Source organism: Macrotis lagotis, chromosome 7 (genome assembly GCF_037893015.1).
Source record: "Macrotis lagotis isolate mMagLag1 chromosome 7, bilby.v1.9.chrom.fasta, whole genome shotgun sequence".
Taxonomy (NCBI): Eukaryota; Metazoa; Chordata; class Mammalia; order Peramelemorphia; family Peramelidae; genus Macrotis; species Macrotis lagotis.
In genome coordinates this window covers 92,418,597-92,424,465 of record NC_133664.1, presented here as the reverse complement: position 1 = coordinate 92,424,465, position 5,869 = coordinate 92,418,597, and the positions used below count along the sequence as shown (strand labels likewise).

Sequence of the window (5,869 nt, the reverse complement as noted above, 5' to 3'; positions counted from 1 at the left end):
AAGACAAAGAAATGTGAATTATTATATGTACAAAATTTATATCTGTTAGAACCTCATTTCCTACAAGGAGCATCTACTAAGAGTCACCAAGCAAGGACTTTGTCAAGGATGCAAAGGATGCAATAAAGGATAGCAGGTTTAAAAAGTAGTACTAAAAGAACTGTGGATCCAAGGAGACAAGAGCAACTATAGGCAGAAAAGTGCCTGATAATCTTGTTAGAAAACAGTCATGATATCCTGAACCCAAGAATCCTATCTGGGTCTTAATATTTCTATAAAGAAGCAAGAACTTTAAGTCATTCATCCATCTGTTCCAGTGTTTCTCAAATTTCACCACAGAGAGTTAGAACTGCAAAGAAGTAAATATACTTTTCTGGGGAATTAGAGAAATAGGAAGGGAATTAAATCATAACTTCCTTGGAGACATAGAAAATATAAGCTGTTTTGCATAAGGGCACAGAAAATGTTTTCACTCTGATTCCTTTCGTTGTTTCCAGTTTTAATTGAACCTTTTGCTGTTGAATTTTCGAGTATCTGGTATGCTTACCAAGAGAAGTAACTTAGCAGGTTAGACTTGGGCCTTTAATTAGTTATTATCCTTAAAATAATCATAGTAAAATCTGAGAGTAGTAAAGAGATGACACATAGGATTCTCTGAGCAGTTTTAGCTCTGCCAAGAATTTTTTCAGAAATGATATTCCCCGGGTGGCTAAGTGGCCCTGGAGTCAGGAGTACCTGAGTTCAAATCTGACCTCAGACACTTAATAATTACCTAGCTGTGTGGCCTTAGGCAAGCCACTTAACCCCATTGTTTTGCAAAATAAGCCCTTAAAAATAAAAAAAAAAACCAGAAATGATATTCTCATTCTTGGGATAATACTTTATGTGTTCTGTAAAATCATTATTATTGTATACTTAATTTAGAAAAATAATGACAATAAAATATATCTGTTTATAAACTACATTATAAAGAATTATCAGTTTATAAAATAGCACAACTTTTTATCTAATACCTGTACCACCAGGAATATTTGTCTATTCTCATTAATTTTCTTCTTCTTTGGTTACAATTAATTTACAATTTACAATTGTACATTGTACAATTGTAAATGTACAATGTACAAATTACAATTCACAATCAATTTACAATTGATTTGCTTTTTATTCAGTTCCATCTGACCAAAAGCTTAATGTGTTTCCAGTCTTATATTACTCAATGGGGCTACAAAGACAAAAGTGGAACAGTTTGTAGTTACAAGGAGCTTTCATTCTATTGGGTGAGAATAAACCATGTACATGTCTAAGTAAATGTAAGGTAATTGGAGAGAAAACACATTAATGAGTAATGGGGCAAGAGGAGGGGGGGAATGGATGTAGCATCAGAAAAGGTTTTATGGAAAACTTGGCACCTGACCTGGACCTTGGAGCTGGGTGATAAAATAGTCAGGAACGCATTTAGTGTTTGGGGCATAGTTTAAACCAAGGAGTAAGATTGGGAAATGGAAAGTCAAGTTCCAGGAGCAGGTGATTGGAACATAAAGTTGAAAAGGAATGATATGAGATAATGTTGGAAAATTATGGAAAATTGTGGAAAGTTTTAAATAGCAGACTCTGAAGTTTGCATTTTATCTTAGAGGTAAGAGGTAGTAAGTGAATACTTTGGAACAGGAATAATTACTATTACAAATCTATTTTTTCCCAACTGGGTGGAAACCTGCATCCACGTTTACCAATTAAGAAGTTATTACAGTAACCCAGAGAAGAGATGATGAAAAATTGAACTAAGGTATTGGCTCTGTGAGTTGGAAAGAGGCAAGGATAATTCAGAAGTTATACAATGGAATAGCTGGAAGGATCATGGTATCTTGAGAAAAATAGTAATGTTTGTAGGAGAGCTAGATTTAGGAGATGATGGAAGTTGGGGAGAAATATAACATATTTTGGTTATGTTGAGTTTGAGATATCTATGAGACATTCAGTTGGAGATGTCTAACTGGTAATGTAAGACAAATACATATTGACAACAAGGTTTGAGGAAAAGCTGTTTGGAGGGAGAGAAAATGAATTTCATTTAGACAGTTTGAGTTTCTGAGACCTTTGGGACATCCATGTGGAGGCAATTGGTCCTGTGGGACTGTAATTAGGAGAGAGACAATAGAATAGGATATAGGTCTGGGTATCATCTACAAAGAGATAATTGAATTTATGATAGTTGATGGGAAAATGAGAAGAAACAAGAGACAAAAGTCCAGGAAATAGCTTTAGGATACAGACATGGTAGAAATTGGAAAATGACTATCAAAGGAAGCTGAGAAGTATTCAGCCTAGGAATAGAACTAGGAGAGAGCAATATCACAAAAGCAGAGTAGAGAGATACAAAGGAGAAGAAAGCAGTCATTTATGTGAACAGCTGTGGAGAGGTTAAGAAGGATGATGATGGGAAAAAAGGTTATGTGATTTAGCTATTAAGAGATTGTTGATAACCTTGAAATCAGTTTATATTGAGTGGTGAGGTAGGAAGACAAATAAGAATTGAGTAGGGGGTGAAAGAATGTAGGCCTAGAGTTTGCTTTTATTAGAGAAACTTGATATGGGATGATGATTTTCTAATTTTTCCAATTATTCTTGGTAATTATGTGCTAAGTTGTGTGGCTAGTTTAGGGACTTTATCACCACTGTCTTTTGGACAGGCTTGAACCTGGGACAGAGACATAAGGTCCCAACCATGAAGTATGGCAGAGTGCTAGCACCTTCCATAAAGTTGAAGATATTGTAGGGATGGTCAGTCTGTCTAACTGACAGAATGACCCAAGACAAAAGGGAGCATACTCAAGAGGATGGCACTTTCCTCCTCACCTCCACCCTGTGATATAAATATGATCTCTCTTGGTAAGATTATAATAAATTATTGGTGTTTCATGAGGGCTCCCTTCCCTTCCAATATCTCCAGGAATAACTCCTCTACTCATTTCCTTCTCCACTCTTGAAGGAAGACCTGCATAGGAAGAAAGGGTCAAAGTCCTCCAGGTGCCAGAGCAGGTGACAATAAATAGCCACTTTCTCCAGTGCTAATAAGATCTCTCATCACACTTTCACTTATGGCAGGAACCCTAATCCTTTGGGGATCCTAAGATTCTGGCACTGCTTCAGAGTTTTTTCCATTTTCAGAAAGGTGATAGGCTACTAGAGTGTATATCTTGGAAGGGAGACTATGCCTTGTTTTGGGGCCTCTCAACTTCAACCCCTTATTTCTTTGGTCCAGATAGGAGCTCTCCCTTGTAATGGGAGGTTTAAGAACTGGAGGTCAAAGCCCTTCTCATTACTTCTTCTAATATAGGTTTATATGAGAGGCTGGGGAAGAGTATATTTCTGACTTAGAATCCCACTGGTTCCTATTGGCCATTGATGGTGCTGGATGAGTCTTCTTTTTAGGTGGCACAGATACTCTGAATATTGGCAATTCATCCTCTTCTGCCTATGTTCACCCCTTTTCTAACTCCCAGACTTTGGAAAGGCCAGTTTGGTCATATCTAAATTGTTCCAAGGACAAAACCCTTCCTGGCAGTCCTAATTAGGGCTCTACCAATTATCCAATCATATCTACATTTTTAAAAAGAGCAAATCTCTAATTGGTGGAATTTCAGTAAATTGAAAAAAAAGCAAGATGAAAAAGTTCAGGATTGTGGTGTGAGATATTTGGGTGCAGTGGAGCTGCTGTTAGATAGGCAAGTCCAACTTGGATATCAAGTCTTCTAAGTTCTTGTTTTTCTTGTTTGTTTGTTTTTTTAATTTTTTGCAAGGCAATGGGGTTGAGTGACTTGCCCAAGGTCATACACTGTTTATATCAAGCTAATCTATGTTTATAGAGTATATACAAATATATGTGTGTATATACATATGTGTATTTATTTACAGACACTTATGTATATATTTATATGTACATTTACACACACTCTCTATAAATACAAATTAGCTTGGTCAACAGTACTCTGTTTTGAGAGGCAAATTGGTATAGTGGATAAAGACCCAACCTTATCCCTTATAGGGCCCCTCCAAGATGGCCAGGGCGCCCCACCACCGGACCACGCGCTGACCGCTTCTCCTTGTCCGTCCTTCCCGCAGGCCCGCCCGCGCCGCGCTCCCTGCAGGACGCATGCGGCTGTCAAGGTGTGGGCCTCCATCATATGCTGACCTTGGCAAAGCTGCCAGAGATATTTTCAACAAAGGATTTGGTTTTGGGTTGGTGAAACTCGATGTGAAAACAAAGTCCTGCGGTGGAGTGGAATTCTCATCATCAGGTTCATCTGATACAGACACCGGTAAAGTTTCTGGAACTTTGGAGACCAAATATAAATGGAGTGAGTATGGTCTGACTTTCACAGAAAAATGGGACACTGATAACACTCTGGGAACTGAAATCGCAATTGAAGATCAGATTTGCCAAGGTTTGAAGCTAACATTTGACACTACCTTCTCACCAAACACAGGAAAGAAAAGTGGCAAAATAAAGTCTTCTTACAAACGGGAATGTATAAATCTTGGCTGTGACATTGACTTTGATTTTGCTGGACCTGCGATTCATGGGTCAGCCGTTTTTGGTTATGAAGGCTGGCTTGCTGGCTACCAAATGACCTTTGATAGTGCCGAGTCAAAGTTAACAAGAAACAACTTTGCAGTGGGCTACAGGACTGGAGACTTCCAACTGCACACCAGTGTCAATGATGGAACAGAATTTGGAGGTTCAATTTATCAGAAAGTATGTGAGGATCTGGATACTTCTGTAAACCTTGCTTGGACATCAGGCACCAACTGCACTCGCTTTGGCATTGCAGCCAAATATCAGTTGGACAGCACTGCTTCTATTTCTGCAAAAGTCAACAATTCTAGTTTAATTGGTGTGGGTTATACTCAGACCCTGAGGCCTGGAGTGAAGCTTACGTTGTCTGCCCTGGTGGATGGGAAGAGCATCAATGCTGGAGGTCACAAACTTGGGCTTGCCTTTGAATTGGAGGCTTAGTACAATCAAAGAAAACCGTGGAGAAAGGATTGCTAGCAGAAGATTTGGCCTTAAAATATATTTCCAATGTGACCAGCAGGCTTTTTTTTTTCTAAGAGGGATGATCTAAACAAGGGATGATCCAAAAAAAGAGCTGTATTTTAAATATTTAGACAGTTACTTGTTGGTTTCTAGTTAAATTGGTTACCTATCTAGTTACCAATGCTGTAGTAGTACAGTCACCTATACATTATTTAAATGTATTTAACTGTTAAATGGCGCTACCCACCAATAATGAAATAGACCTTTATGAAAACTGAAAAAGAGTTCCCTTTTACCAATAAAATTATAGATTCGGTTAAAAAAATCATTCCAGTTCTCTAAGAACAAAAGAGTCAGCCTAACAAGAATGGCATAGTCTCCTTATTCAGAATCCTATGGACAAGCATTTCTAGGTTCTCACGATATAGTTCAAGGGTCTGAGTGTGTAGGATGGGAATGAAATAGAGAGATACAACTTAGTGAAGGCAGGGCCAACTATTAAGATGTCAATCAACTTTCCTTCTGTAGAATTAACCTAAAATGACTGTAGCACACAAGGGAGAAAGTGAAGGCCACTTAATTCTCTGGGTCTCCATATCCTCATTTATAAAATGGGAGGATTGGACTGATGCTTTATAAAGTCCCTCCTTTCTCTAGATTTATACCCAATTACCCACTTACAGTCATAGAATGTTGGGACTGGGAAAGACCTCAGTCTTTAAGCTTCTTCCTTCATTTTACAGAAAAGGAAATTTTGTTAGCAAAGTAAACTGACTCCTCAAGATCACATAGCTAGAAAGTGGTAGAGTTAGGACCCAAACCTATGACTTC

General features: G+C 38.1%; 1 pseudogene; it reads left to right on the top strand.

Annotated features, from left to right (window-relative positions):
• The first annotated feature begins 4,153 nt into the window (after positions 1 to 4,153).
• LOC141494071 (non-selective voltage-gated ion channel VDAC2 pseudogene) lies at positions 4,154 to 5,115 on the top strand (annotated as a pseudogene).
• Positions 5,116 to 5,869: the final 754 nt, after the last annotated feature.